Source organism: Neofelis nebulosa, chromosome 1, assembly GCF_028018385.1.
Source record: "Neofelis nebulosa isolate mNeoNeb1 chromosome 1, mNeoNeb1.pri, whole genome shotgun sequence".
NCBI lineage: Eukaryota > Metazoa > Chordata > Mammalia > Carnivora > Felidae > Neofelis > Neofelis nebulosa.
This window is the reverse complement of record NC_080782.1, coordinates 140102127-140118617: the sequence shown is the minus strand read 5'-3', so window position 1 is coordinate 140118617 and position 16491 is coordinate 140102127.

The following is a 16491-nucleotide window of genomic DNA, read 5'->3' as shown; positions in this document are numbered from 1 at the left end:
AGAGAGACAGAGCATGAGTCGGGGGGTGGGGGCGGGGAGCAGAGAGAGAGAGAGAGAATGAGAATCTGAAGCAGGCTCCAGGCTCTGAGCTGTCAGCACAGAGCCGGTTGCAGGGCTCGAACTCACAAGCCACGAGATCATGACCTGAGCTGAAGTCAAACACTCACCCGACTGAGCCACCCAGGTGCCCCTGATCACCACATTTTGATGATGTGGTGGACAGCTGCTGACTTGAATGCCTACCATCCTTCCTTCCTTCCTTCCTTCCTCCATTTATTTGTTTGTTTATTTATGTGTTTATTTATTTATTTATTTTCTGGTAAGAGCAACTGTATTTTCCTTTGGTAAAACTCTCCTACTCAACTGCATGGTGGGACTTACTGAGAATTCATGAGAGTTTTGCCACTTCGAGCAATGGCAGTGAGTTCCGAGCTTGGCTCATCAAACCATCTCCCTACAATTGGATTATGAGCAGGGGGACACAAGGGTCAAAAATGTTGGAATTCACCCTTCCTACTACTGGAGAAAGTTTCTATGACTTCTTGCTACACAGACTGCCCTTGAGCTGTTTCAGGCCAGTACCTTCCAAGAACTGATTCTTCAGCTTTTCCTGAAGAATCACACACACAATTTTTCCAGTGTGTGTGTGTGTGTGTGTGTGTGTGTGGCTGTTATGACATGGTCAGAGTCAATTGCTGTTATCTGCCACTTAAGAACCATGGCTGACACTGAAGGGGGTTGTGATTGGTTCTCTCAGATAATCAGATCTCATGACTCTGCACCAAACATGATGGGTTTAGTTCTTTTTGAGTCAGGCTAGATTTGCTCTGCCCATGACTACACAGCATCCTTGGTTACAAAAGAGTTTCAGATGAACGCTTCTCAGTGGATTGGCAAGTCTATTGCTTATATGATAAAGGCAAAAATGCAAGTGGAAATCCCACTGATGGCAGGTGAACAGTGCCGCATCTCTTTCTGAAAGTCAGAGACATTTTATAGACTTTCTGCAGTGCTTAAACTATTCAATTTCTCCAACCCCCCTAAGAGAAGATGGATTAAAAAGAAGAAACAGGTGTATATAATTTGGATGGACAGGCCAAATGATGGGGGAAGCAGGAAGGGAGAGAGTATAATTTGTAATTATCTCTCATCTGCCCATGAACAGCTTATTCCTCAGGAAAGAGTCTCATAACTGCCAGTGGTTGACCACACATCGCTGAGGCAAGATCTTTTCTGTGAGATGTGACCATCGGATTGGCAGACCAGAGCAGCCCTTAATGGGAGGGTAGACAGTTTATGCTGGATGTTGAGTAAAATACTCTTGTTTCCCATCCTGGTGCTCAAATAAGAAAAGCTGTGTATCTTCGGACAGCTGATTTACTTTCCCTGGCTGTTAGTTATCTGTAGGACTCAAGGGTTAACCCAAATTCTCTCTGAAGTGTTTTTCCTAGCTTTAAAACTGCTGATTTTTGTGTGTCTAAGTAATTCCAGCAACTTTCAATTCATTCACTATAATGTTGCACTATGATTATTAATATTTCATTAAATTACTCCTTTAGTTGGACTTTAAAACATTGGATGTATTTTATGTGAGTTAGAGTCTGCAGACTATCTTCCCTTTTTATAGATTTCCCTTCACTGAAATTCAGTCTACATTTTTGTTTTACAAATATTTCTTGAATACACTTATGCTCTGAAGTGTAATGTATCATAATGATGATTTACACTCATGAATACTCAATGAATGTCAACTGATGCACTCATTTGGAGAATTTATAGCTGAATGAGGGTTATCATTTGTTTCAAATTTGCTCTAACAGACTTAAAAATTCTTATCAGTACAAGTATAAATAACTAGAGTATAAATAACTAGAACAGTAGTGGTATGCAATCTTTATTTTTGGTATTCAATATTTATTTTTATTTTCTTTAAAACACACACATAGTACTTTAGGGGAGAAGACACATTACCCTTTGTCACCCATCCTAATGAGATGTTTACTTAGTTTTCTCTCTCTTCCACTTTCTCTAAACTCTCTGTGACTTAAGACTCAGCCAGGTGAAAACAAACATATGGCTACCACATGGGGGACAATGTAAAGTGTGTGCAAGCCCTATAGGAGACAGTCTAGCCACACATTGTGCTCTCTGTTCAATGACAAAACTATTATTCACAAAATCGGAGAAACCACACTTCCTTCTATACAGTGAAATAATAACAATAATGACAATCACAACAACAACAACAATGGTAGCTACATCAAAATACCTTTAGCATTTTAGTTTTGCTAAGAGCCATATCTGATTCCACTTTGACCTTGGTACTTTCTTTTCGTAGACAGTTCTGCATATGGCATATACCATATGCAGAAGAATGTTGAAATGATACTAATTCTCTTTTTCTATTCTAGGCTATCAAAGTCAAGAATTTATTTTTTTTAAGATTTCATTTTTAAGTAATCTCTACAAACAACATGGGGCTCAAACTTACAACCCTTCAATCAAGAATCGCTTGCTCTGCAATCAAAAGTCGCTTGCTCTACTGAATGAGCCAGCCAGGTACCCGATCAATATCAAGCATTTAAACAGAAATATTGTTTGGCCCATTGACCAAGAAGTGGAATTTGCCCTAAAGCTATGTACACCATGTTTGTTAACTGTATTTATAGTTCTGGGATAATTCATATAAATGGAAAGTAGAATTATGCAAGAAGCCCAAACCATATAACAGTGCTGTTGAATGACCAAGGCCAGAACACTAATGCTATAGTCAAAGAACTCAGGCTGGGCATTAATTCTTTTGTTTGGGGCTCAGGAAGCTCATAACAAACTTGTTCTTTGGTAAAGACGAATGTGCTTATGTGCTTTGGGGCCACGTCCCTGGGAAGCACCACAGGGAATCAAATAAAGAGGTGGGAATTTGGAGGTGCATAGCGGAAAACGAGGAAAGAGGGAAGTATGCCGTCAACACAAGGTGGGTCTTGAGAGGTGAATAAGAGGCACATTTTTAACAAGTAGTTTAGAAAGGGTAACCAGAGTGAAATCAAGAGCTAGAAATCATTTGACTTGGAGTAAAATGGAAGAGAGTGAGTTCGCCTTAAAGTTCACAGTGTGCTTGTTTTCTCTCCTCATTCTTGTCTTATGCCACATTACCACCTCCAGGTACTCACCCAAATATAAAAAGTAGACAGTTGGTACACACTTGTCTGTGTGTCAAGGCAGAACTGAAAAAAAAAATCTGTAAACAGACTGAGTAGAAGAATTCCAGAAATTATGAATTTTAAATATATCTTGTTTGGTTACCCATCCCCTTGGGCCACCTAGGGAATGGAAATGTGGAACTTAACCCTAGGGAATGGAAAAGGATTTCATTCTAGTGTCTGTCTGCATATTCATATGTGATTAAGTAAATAATGGTAGTCTTTATAACAAAATGGAAAAACGAGAAGAGATGAACTTATGATAGGAGAATGGCTCTTTGAAATTCACTGAACCAGAGTTCACAGTAGTTTGGTTATATTGACCACAAAAATGAGGGGTCAGCCAGTTGGCAAAACTGCCCATGAGTGAAGTCCAAGTGATTTGACTGGGCCTGATGGACTGTCCAATGGCAAAGAAGCAACTCTTCGTCTCACCGTGCAACGTACTAGGCTCATTTCTGTTTCTAACGGAGAGCCCACCGATCTCCTCAGTCCACGTCCTGGTCTATTAGCTGCCCCTCATCTCTTCCCGCATTCTACTGTCCTAGAACCCTGGAAGTTACTGAATTTCATATAACCTGGGTGTGATCCTCTGAGAGGGTGGGTTAGAAGTTGGGAGGACGTTTATGCTTAACTCGGGCATCTCTTTCTTTGCCCATCACATGCAATGATTGCAGCCGACCATGAGTCATCTCTCTGTTTTAACTTAACCCTAGGGCCCGGAAGAACAAGACAACAAATTACTAACAACCTAATCCAAATTATATGGAGGGGTTTTTTTTTTCCTCCCCTGCAAAGAAATAGATCTCAAAACATTTGAGAGTGTTATGCGTGTTTGGAGTAGAGGCAGAGTGGAAGGAAGATTTGGTGAGGCTATGAAGGAAAAAACCTGTTTCCTGATTTTACTTGACATCAGTTTTGAGAATCATAGTTCTTTCTCTTTTTGTTATTATTAGAACACTACTCATTTAAACCATCTACTTCCTCTTGATGATATAGCACCTTCAGCACAGAATCAAAGCTTTATATGTAATGGTTCTTAAAGCAGTGGGAGTCTCTTAAAGCACACCCAGTTAGTTACAGTTAGGACATTGTTGTAAACATGGGTTTTTTTTTTTTTTTTGCCTTCTACCTGTTTTATTTTTGTACCTTTCTGCTGTTTCATGGATCATAGTAATTTCTTCCAGAAGGTAGCTGATAAAAAGAGAAAAACTGAAATTCATAAAGTCTTTGGTAGTAGTGTCTCCTACAGGTCATCTAATGGCCCTGGATAGTTTTTCCACTCCTCTGGACAGTTTGACCACTCAAAGACCACTCTTTGAGGAGTGGTAGAAACTGTCAGTTTATGGGACATGTGTATGGGAACCAGACAGGTTTTTCTACACTGACCCATCTTTTATACTCTATTGTCCCTGGTCTATGTAAGTTTTTGCAAGTAATTAGTACAGGGGCCTGTAACAGTGGCATATTGAAAAATATTAAATGTAGATAGTAAATATCAAGTGAAAAATCTTAAATGAATACGTACATCAAAATGATCCACAGCTAAGGAATCGCCAGTGCTGGAATGATTGAGTTGACTACCCAGAGCCTTTCCACACTTGCTAAATTGTTCCCTAGCAGAGGAAGGAAATAATAAGGAAATATGCAATAATAAGAAAAATAAGCACCCTCTCTAAAAGGACAATACCTGTCTTCTCATTAATAAGACACATTTCTATTTCTTGTCATTAACTACGTTTTTGGCACAATGCATAATGCTTAAGGGCATTACCTCATTTTATCCTCACAATACCCCAGTGAAAGTAGTTGTTAATACTTTGATTTAATGGAGAAAGGGCTGAATCTTAGAGAGATTAAGTAACGTGCTCCGTTAAAAACTGACAGAGCTGGACCTTGAACCCAGCTCTATCCTATGATACACATTATATGAAACTCTTGCCATGTGAGGTAGAAAGGAGGTAAGTATCAATTTTGGGGGGATTTTCAGTGTGTTAATTATTGGAGAAATTAGGCTTATTAAAGGTTACACGATAAGGAGATTGTGGGCAGGCCAACTAAATGAGTAGATGAGCAGTGACTACTCACTGCTGAGTAGTCACTGCACTAGTGACTACCTAGTGCCTGTAGTTAAATGGCTTTGGAATAGGTGTGACATACAAGTCAACTGGAAGGTGGCACATAGTGGAAGGAAGCTGGGTGATGGAGACCGACAGTCCCTGGAGAAACTCTTACCTCTACTATTTACTACTAAGTAGTTCTTGGACGAATTACTTTATTCTGAGACTTAAGTTACTCCACCAGAAATAAAGATAGTAAGTCCTACCTTCCAGGATTGTTGTGTGGATTAAATGTAAGTGTATGGCAGAGATTCTAGCTTATAGCAGGCACTAAGTACATAATGACCATTGTTACTACTTGGTACTTGGGTATTCAACTTGAAAAGTCAACAAAGACTATTTGTATATAGACAATCAAGCTAAAAGGCTTTCTATATATATAGAAACAGAAACAGTCTTTACTTTCTAAAGCGCCCATTTTGTTACTTCGGGGCATGAACATTCCTTGAAAAAATAAATTTTATTGAGATATAATTTAAATAAATTAAAACGTATAATTTTTAAGTGTATACTTTGAAGAATTTTCACAAATGGTATGCCTTTGAAACTGGCACCACAGTCAATACACAGGTTATTTCCTTATTATTTCACAAAGTCCCTGTGAGCCCACTCCACCCTTGCCCCAGGAAACCACAGTTCTGAATTATTTTTTCCACTTAGACTAGTTTTATCTCCTCTGGAAGTTCATATGGTTGGGAATTATACAGAGGGTACCCTTTTGTGTCTGTTCCTTTGCTCAGCATGTCTGTTAAATTCATACATATGTTGCTCAATCAGAGGTTCATTTGTTTTTCTTAGTGAGTAGTATTTCATGCTATGAACATACAATGATTTGTTTTCCAGATCGGTATTATGAATAAAGCTGATATGAGCATTCATCTACAAATAATTCTGTGGATGTATTTTTCATTTCTTTGTGATAAATACTTAAGGGCAGAATTGCTGCAGCTTTAGAGTAGGTACATGTTTAATTTCATAAGGAACTATTAAATATTTTTATAAGTAATTGTATTATTTACCTTCATAGAAGCTACATAAAAAGTTCCCATTGTTCCACATCCTTGGCATCCCCTGATAGCTCAGTCTTTTTCCATTTTAACAATTGCTTGTATAATGGTATTTCATTGTTGTTTTAATTTGCATTTCTTTAATGACTAATGATTTTGAGCATTTCTTTTGTGTGCTATTTTTCATGCGCTACACATTTGTGAAATATATGTTTTGACCTTTTGCCCAATTTTTAATTTTTTTATGTTCCTTCTGAGGAGTAAGAGTGTTTTATATATTCTGGATACAGACTTACGTGAGACGTATGTATTACAAATATTTTCTCTGTGGCTTACCTATTCATTTTCTTGATTATGTCTTTTGAAGAACAGGAGTTTGTAATTTTGATAAAATCTGGTTTACCAGTTTGTTTCTTTTGTGGTTAGTGCTTTTTATATCCTGTCAAAGAAATCTTTTTCCAGCCCAAGTTCACAAGATTTTCTTCCATGTTTTCTTCTAAAAGCTTTATGAGTTAACTTTATCTGTAGGTCTGTGATCCATTTAGAAATATTTGGGGGATATAGTATGAGATAGGAGTTGAGGTTTATTTGTTTCCACATGGATATCCAGTTGATACAGCATTATTTTTTGAAAAGACTATTCTTTCTCTAAGAGGCCCCTTGACACCGATTTCAAAAATCAATTTGCCTTAAATGTGTAGATCTCTTTCTGGACTTCTTACTATTTTTCACTGATGTATTTACTTATTCTTATGCTAGTACCACACTGTCTTGATTATCATAGATAGTAAGTCTTGCAATTAAGTAGTGAAACTCCTCCAATTTTATCATTTTTTTCTAAAAATATTCTGAGTGTTTTAGGTTCTTTGCATTTCTACTTGCACTTGAGAAACAGCCTGTCAATTTCTACCTAAAATACTGCTGAAATTTTTTTTTTTTATTTTTTTTTTTCCAACGCTTTTTTTATTTATTTTTGGTACAGAGAGAGACAGAGCATGAATGGGGGAGGGGCAGAGAGAGAGGGACACACAGAATTGGAAACAGGCTCCAGGCTCCGAGCCATCAGCCCAGAGCCTGACGCGGGGCTCGAACTCACGGACCGCGAGATCGTGACCTGGCTGAAGTCGGACGCTTAACCGACTGCGCCACCCAGGCGCCCCAATACTGCTGAAATTTTGACTGAGGTTGCATTGAATCTATAGATCAGTTTGGGGACCATTTATATTTAAATAACATGAGTTTTCCAGGGCTGCCTGGGTGGCTTGTTTGGTTGAGCGTCCAACTCTTGATTTCAGCTCAGGTCATGATCTCACAGTTTCATGAGTTCAAGTTTTTGCATCAGGCTCTTCACACTGATAGTGTGCGTGGAGCCTGTTTGAGATTCTCCCTCTCTTCCTCTCTCTCTGCCCCTCCCCCAATTATGCTCTCTGTGTGTCTCTCTCTCAAAATAAATAAATAAAATTTCCAATCCATGAACATGGTATATCACTCCACTTATTCAGGTCTTCTTTAATTTCTTTCAGCACTGTTTTGTAATGTTTAGTATAGAAGCTTCGTGTCTTTTGTTTTAAATTTATTCCTAAGTATTTTATGTGTGTTGAGGTTATTGTAACTGAAAATATTTAAATTTAATTTTCTTGTTGTTTGTTGCTAGTTTATAGTAATACAACTGATTTTATAAATTGATTTTTTAACTTCTTAAAAACTTTTCTTCTTTAAGATTTAGGGAGCAGAGTAACAAGAGACTGCAGAAGAGGTGTGATGGATGTAAATAAGAGAAAGAAAATATCAGGAAATACCCAGAATGATTCTATATAGGCCATTTTAGGAAATAGGTAATGAAAAAAACAATTCCATATCAGTTAACTTTTGCTATATAACAAACCAACCCAAAACATTGTGCTTAAAAGAATGCACATACTGTTATTTCACAATCTTTGAGTTAGCTGAGTGGTTCTTCTGCTATTTTCACATGAAGTCACTCATATTCAGTTATATCTTTTTCTCAGAGATATATATGATACATACTTTATTCTGTCTGTGAATGAATCATTTTGTTGGGGAAAATAATTTTGACCATAAAAAAAATATATTGAAAAGAGCATGAATAATTCATTTCACGTAATCAGAATATTGAAAATGGCCAGACGTTTTCAAAAATATTCATTTGTTCTTTCATCTAAAATATTAATACTTCAAATAGTTATGGTAATTCATTAAAAGATAAAATATTATAAGGTGTTATAGTTACTTTTTAAATAATTTTAACCCCACACAGAGTAATTAAAGAGTTTCACAAGAGGAGGAAGGAGCAATATTTATATATATGAAAGTTGTGCTTAATCCTGGAATAAGAAGGAAATAATTTTTAAATGAATGGTTAATAATACATTAATACATATGGATCTATTCCAAAACTTTTAATATATAATATGTCTAAACATTATTTTTCTGCCCCTTAGTTTTTCCTTTATTGTCATTTATCTTAATAACCACAGTCCCATCTGGCTAGTCCAGATACCAGGAAGTCATCCTGCAAGTTGCTCTGTCCTTTACCCTCAATATGAAACCCACCAAATTGTTCATTGGACCTGCTTTAATTTTTTAGGAATTTCTACTTCTCCCCATCTTCATTTCAAATGCCCCTGTCCACATCACCAATTGTCTCTCTCTTAGGCAATAACTTCCTAACCAATTTTCCCATATTCACCCATGCCCACCATTCACATATTCCATACAGCAGCCAGGATGACTTTATTACAAACACACTTCTGACCATATCATTCCTGTCATTACAATGGTTTAGGAGAATCTCACACCCCTTAAGATAAAGTGGAAACCCTATGCCTCATGGACCCTACTCTTGCCTACCTCTCGGGCTCAAGGGTACCACCACCCCCTTCTCCTCACAGTGCTATGTCCTTTACACCTGCTACTATTTGTTGCAATTTCCAGGCCAAACTGCCCTTTTTCCAACAGGACCTTTTTTACATAAACCACACTTCCCTCTTCTTTTTTGCTAACCAGCCTCATCAATTCCTTCAAGTCTCAATTCAGAATTTCTTTCTGGAGACTTTCCCTTAACCTCTAGACAATGTCAGTTCCTTATCTTTTGCACATATATAGTATACTGCCCTTCTTTGTAAAGCTGGCCTCGCCTGTAATTACATGTTCAGTGTCTGTCTTCCCAACTGAACTATCATTTCCATAAGGATATAAATTTCATCAATATATTCATCCAAGCTGTTTATTTCCATCTGTAGGAATGATGACTTTATGTATTGTGTATGGACCAAGTACAATATCTGTTCTCAATACATGTTAATAAGCATTAATCATAAGAATACTTTGTCTCAGCTTGGTATGGTTTCAACAAACATGCATTACACTCCCAGAATCAGCATACCAAATGAAAAATCCCTTCAGTTGTCTCAGCATGGGAACTTGTGTTTTCTCACTTGGGAGAGAAATGGGCATAATTTAACCAGACTAGTAGAGCATCTGCTCCAGAGGTCTTGGGCTGAAGCAATTGGAAGCTTAATCTCACTAAAATGACAGGGTCTTGGCGGAGGTGAATGGGAAATCTTGCCCAATACTTGACCACACCAAGCTGACTTTAGTCAGGCTCTCACATTTACATGTACCAATACCTACATGTTTCTTAACTTAAAAAGGGTAAGGGTAACTTAATTGTAAACAAAGCAGTTCTATAATAAAGAATTTTAGCCTTATCCTATTTAAATTTTCATTTATAAATTGAATAATTCATTCAACTGAACTGTTATTCACATCTTCTTAGGACTTTGGATATTTTGTGCACTGCCCTTTATTGAGAATGGTGTTTAGGCAGCCATAACTATCACATAACTATATGATGAATTGTAAATGAGATGAGAAGAAACTTGAAGATGATCTAACAGTAAACTGCAAAGCTTATGTGGCAAAATACATGCATGAGCATTGAGATAGCGTTCCTAAAAATGCTGTGACTTGTCCTGGGAAATAACAAAGCCCTGCTAAGAGCAGTTCCAGCTGTATTCCAAATGGTGATATTTTCATATGTGAAGCGCTAAATGATCATTTAGTGATCTTTCAAGCAAACCACAGAGGAAATCCACAAATTACTACAGCAGAATTTGTGTTGACACTTATGTACACAATCAAATAGGCTTTTCTCTAAGTGTCTCCATTAAAGGCTTGCTTTCAAAATGGAAAAATATTGCCTAGAAGTAGCTACAGGAACAAAGAGTAAACAGAAACAGAAATTACTGCTTTTTTTTATCAATACATTTTTACAGTGCTATAACCTTGTACTAATAATCAGTTTTAGGGCACCTGAGTGGCTCAGTCAGTTAATCGTCTGATTTCAGCACAAGTCATGATCTCATGGTTCGTGGGTTCGAGCCCTGCACCAGGCTCTGTGCTGACAACTCGGAGCCTGCAGCCTGTTTCAGATTCTGTGTCTCCATCTCTTTCTGCATCTCTCTCTCTCTCTCTCTCTCTCTCTCTTTCAAAAATAAACCTTAAAAAAACAATAATCAGTTTAAATAAGTGATTAGTGAGAATGAATTGACAAAATTTGCTCATTTCTGTATTGATAAATGGGTATTATTATTAAGTCATTTATTTCTGGAAGAAAATAATATACTTTGCTGATGATACTAAGGGACCACTAAATAAAATACTGCTACAATGTGCTGCATTATTCTGAATCACCTCTAACAAAAAGATTTTTCTGTCATGCTGGTGCTCTAAATTAATTTCTGAGAACAGAGATCTGTATTAAATATTCAATGTTTATTTCATATTGGCTAGAGATTGGGACTGTGTGATGTCTAAAGAGATTTTATAAGAAAACTGTCTATGTCTTAAGAATGTACCCCCTATTTTGACATTTTCCTTGGAGATTGACTAAAGTTTCTAATTGCTTAATTGCTATTAGGATGATTGACTTTTGTTTATTGAATTGACATCCTGCTGAGTTGGCATGGAGCCCAAGTTCTATTTGAGTCACGTGTTAAGGACCACTTTTTAGAATTTTGAGGCTAGTATATAATAATTACTAGAACTACATACTTACCCCATGCCTGCCATACTATTAACAGAATGGTTATAAATGAGAAAATGGTCCCAAAAAAGTGCCAGTAGTTTTTAGAGTAATACTGAAAGCCAGTGAAATGTGGAGACGTACTGGGCAAAATGTCAATTTTGGGGACAGGATGCTCTCATGTAGAACTAGATTTATGTAGAATTGTAATGAGGGGATCTCTGAGCTTGGTTTTTAATCCATTCTAAACAGACTCTCGGTTGCTTGGTATTTGTCTCAACTTTTTGTAACAATTTTTCCTAAAAGAAAAGAAGACAATAGCAGACATGCTTTTATTATTTATTTATTTATTTATTTATTTATTTAATTTTTTTAAATGTTTATTTTTGAGACAGAGAGAGACAGAGCATGAACGGGGGAGGGGCAGGGAGAGAGGGAGACACAGAATCGGAAGCAGGCTCCAGGCTCTGAGCCATCAGCCCAGAGCCCGACGCGGGGCTCGAACTCGTGGACCGGCGAGATCGTGACCTGAGCTGAAGGCGGACGCTTAACCGACTGAGCCACCCAGGCGCCCCTATTATTTAAATGTTTCTACTCCCCTTCTGAAAATTTCCTGTCCTCAGAACATGGCTTCCACTGGGACACTTGAAGTCAAACAGCTTCTGGATTTACTGATGCAGGCTGCTTACTACTAGGAATTTGAGAAATTCTTGGGAGGTGTCTCACCAGGAACCCAAGAAGTGGAATTTTAGGTGTGGCTAGCAAATGACTTAAAACTGCTTTAGTGGACTTCCTTGCAGACAGAAAAATGTTTTCTATAGGTCTTGTGGGCTTGAAGCCACACAATACTTTCCTTTCCATAGTGGACTTCCTCACTGCTCAGGAATGAGTGTATGGCAGGATGGAGTGTTGCTGGAGGTCATATGTCAAGTTCCTGTGAGTGGGGAGAAACTGCTCTTGCGTTCCTACAGAAAACCACTGAAATGAGTCATCCTCTAGGGGGCAATAGAGTCTGATATAGGCTCGTAATTGTCAGGATCAAGTTCCTGAGGGAAGGACTGATTAGGAAGAATTGTTAAACAGTCTTAGACTGGAGAATACATTAAGCAGGCTTCATGTTTACTATAGTCACTCAGAATCTCCTTGAATGTTTGTGGTTAGTGAAGTAGACCATGAGCTGAGTGTAGCTGCCCTACAAGAGCATTACACATGAAGGAGGCTAAACCCCAGATCTAGGGAGGACTTCAAGAGAAAGGGATGAGGCAAGGCTGACTCAGCCTTGTTAGGCGCGTTGTTTTATTTAAAGTGAGGTTTCTAACCATATCTTACTAGAGGAGTGCCAGGTTGGGAAGGGTCCTCCTCATTTAACAGCAGTATAATTTTCCAGACCCAATTCCCTACAGTTGATAATACCTAGAATAGGAGAAAAAGTGCTCTGGACCACCTCTGATTCCCCAAAACTTTGATGGCTCCTCATGGTCCCACACTGCCTCACTTCTGTTGGTGTAGGTTATCTAGTGGTCACATGCCCGTGTAATAGAAAGAATTCTGTGGGGCGCCTGGGTGGCGCAGTCGGTTAAGCGTCCGACTTCAGCCAGGTCACGATCTCGCGGTCCGTGAGTTCGAGCCCCGCGTCAGGCTCTGGGCTGATGGCTCGGAGCCTGGAGCCTGTTTCCGATTCTGTGTCTCCCTCTCTCTCTGCCCCTCCCCCGTTCATGCTCTGTCTCTCTCTGTCCCAAAAATAAATAAAAAACGTTGAAAAAAAAATTTTTTAAAAAAAAAAAAAGAAAGAATTCTGTGAAATCACCTTTATCCTCGTGTTACTGAAAATAAGGACACTGGGTGGGTGTTAAAATCCAACTGCTGATGCATCTACTTTCCAGTTTTATAGGAGAAACTTAAATGGACACAGGCGTGCTACACTTTCCTCAGCACATGGTAATAACCTGTCTGACCCAAGCAAAGAAGAAAACCAGGTTGGCGTGTGATGCCTGGTGGTGGTGAGTTGTACAAACACATATGGCATTCTCCTCTTGGTAGTGGGAATAAAGATCTAAGTGGGCCAAAGGTAACAGAGAAAATAGAAGTGTGTACTTGGCAAATATCCAGAGACTCCCTCATCGCTTTGTTCTCTTCCAAGGAGAAAAAAGTCTTACTGGTTGCATCTCATTTTCTATGCAGAGTTGGAGTGATGGGATGATTCTTATGAGAAAAATAGTCAAAGCACAGGACAAGAGTAAATGTGACAGAGGGAAAGTCATGCAGCAGGGATGGTCTGTCTATGCAGCTCGAGCTGTTGGTTATAGACTGGGCGCAGGGTCCCTCTCCTCCAGAGGAGGAAGATGAGAGAGAGGATAGCAGTGGAAAGACCATGCTGAGGGGCTGAGATGAAATTTATAAAGAGATGAGGAGTAAGAAAACTATCCATTAAAAAGAATGTTAAGTCATGTGGCTTGTATTAACAACACACTATCTGTTTGTAGGCATTTTCCCCCACCAAGAGACTTACTGAAGATTCCAACTGCTTTTATTTACTATTTGAAAATAGGCCATTTGGGGACAGGGACTCAATTACATTTAGATTATAATTAAATAACATACTGATTTAGAATACTATTATCTACTTATTTGCCAAAATTACTTCTTCTAGCTCTTTCTTCACTTTATGTTTTGATAATAATACACTTTCCTAAGTAGCAATAGATCTGAGAAATATTTTAGAAATGTATTTTTAAATCAATAAAAAAATAAAGTTCCAGCCGGGTATTACCAGGCTGCCTGCCAAGTACAGTAATTGTTACTTGTGGAATTTTCTTAGAATGGCCAAGGCATTTGACTCAATAACTAAAACTCTGGAGCGAGTAGCTGGGTGGAGACATTCGTCTGTTGGAAAGTTGGTGGGTAGGTCAAGCCCATATGCTGGAAGAAGAGATTTATGGATTCACTCAGCACATCCAAGAAAAGGAGTATATGTTTTCTGCAAATTGAACATTGAATTTCACTCACCTATTGCTATTAGTTCCCCTTTTCTCTTAACCATTTCTTTGCCTTTTTTTCCTCTACTCCTCTTTTTGGTTGTTATTCTTTATACTAGAACAATACACTGTTTATTAACTTATACGCTTTTAGATGTGTAAGTACAAAGACCACAGTTAGTCAAGTTAAGAAGGGTAAGTCAATTATTTAACAACACACATGGACCGGGACCAGAGCTGTGAGGAACTCAAGAAATGCAGAGGAATGGAGGCAGTGACAAGGACCATAGGCATCACTGCTAAACCACGTGATACGGGCTACACAGTTCTCAGTCACAGTGTCCAAGTCTGAGCTTTGACCTTTTTCTCTCTGAATTTCCTCGTTGCCCTTTCCAATTTGTCAGCGTGTGGACCAAACCTGGGGAAAGGCAGACTATAAAGGTAAGCACCTCAGCAGCAAATGGTATATACCCTGAGCTCCAAAGGTCATTTCAAAAAGTTCACTTGTGAATGGGCTCCTTTATCTCCAAAGTACTCGTTGGCATGTGCCCAAGTGTAGAGAACAATTAAAGAACAATTTTAAATTTTATTTTTTTTTTTAATTTTTTTTTCAACGTTTTTTATTTATTTTTGGGACAGAGAGAGACAGAGCATGAACGGGGGAGGGGCAGAGAGAGAGGGAGACACAGAATCGGAAACAGGCTCCAGGCTCCGAGCCATCAGCCCAGAGCCTGACGCGGGGCTCAAACTCACGGACCGCGAGATCGTGACCTGGCTGAAGTCGGACGCTTAACCGACTGCGCCACCCAGGCGCCCCACAATTTTAAATTTTAAATAGTTTTTCACGATTGCACCTTTTTGAGGTTCTGAATGTGGTTAGAGTACCTTTTGTTTCCTCCCCCTGGGTATTTCAATCTATTGAACATCTTTGTGAACAATTCATTTTTGCTTTTATTTTTAATTTTTTTTAAGTTTATTTCTTTATTTTGAGAGAAAGAGAACATGCATGTGTCCACATGATCAGGGTAAGGGAAGAGATAGAGGGAGACAAAGAATGCCACGCAGGCTCCGCACTGTTAGCACAGAGCCTGATGTGGGGCTTGATCCCACAAACTGTATGATCATGACCTGAGCCCAAATCAAGAGTTGGATGTTCAGTGGATGGAGTCACCCAGGCACCCCTCATTTTTGCTTTTAAAAGTCAAACCATTAACATAAGCAACTAAGAAGTACAAAGTCTTTCTCTGACTAATCCATACTTTAAAAAATGCTAAACCATGTAATGTGGTTGTGGGTCTCTCATCAGAGAATTTGTACATATGTGGCACCACTTGCCCAGGGACCTGGGTCTTTATAGGGGCACCTCTGGGTCTTTATAGGGGCACCTCTGGGTTCTCATCCATTCTATTTTTCCCTTGCACATAATCCACTTTAATATCCATTATTTTGGAAAATTGTTATACGTAAACAGGATATTATCTGGCTTCTTTGTCAGTTAATGTAAATAAAAAGATCAATACATTTTCTAGAAAACAGGTAAAACAAAAAATGCTCAAGGAAATAGGAGTCCTCCCTTACATCCGTAATATCTGAAATATTTCCTTACCTCCTCCATTGAGACATAGGAAGCCTACCCTCAAAACTACTTTAAATAAATGTAAACATTATTTAAAAGGATGTTTGTAGAACCTTTCAGTTCATAAATCCCTAGAAGTTAATTTACTTTGCTTAGAATTCAGCCCTTGACCACATCAGGAAGAAAGCTCAAGAAATAGTTTAGGCTCAACCCAATGGCAGTTAGCTGGGAAAAAACATGGTGCTTAAGCCGATGCTAGGCTCAGAATGCAGCTTATTAACATTTTGTAACTGCGAGGCATCCAAGAACTACATTTATTCCAAATCCAAGAAGAAACGAGGTCATCTGTTTCAGGCTTGTTAGAATTTTGCTTGGGGATTTTGTCAGGGGTGCGGTTCCCCCTCGTGAGCCTTCCTGAACTGCTGAGGTAGGAAAGCTAACATCTACACCTATCAGAGCTCCCTGAAGCTGGGGTTGGAGAATTTGTCTCTGCAGTCAGATGGGCTGCACAAAACCCGACACTGGGGCAAGGCAGGGTTTCTCCCTTTTCCGTTTCTGCTGAGTTT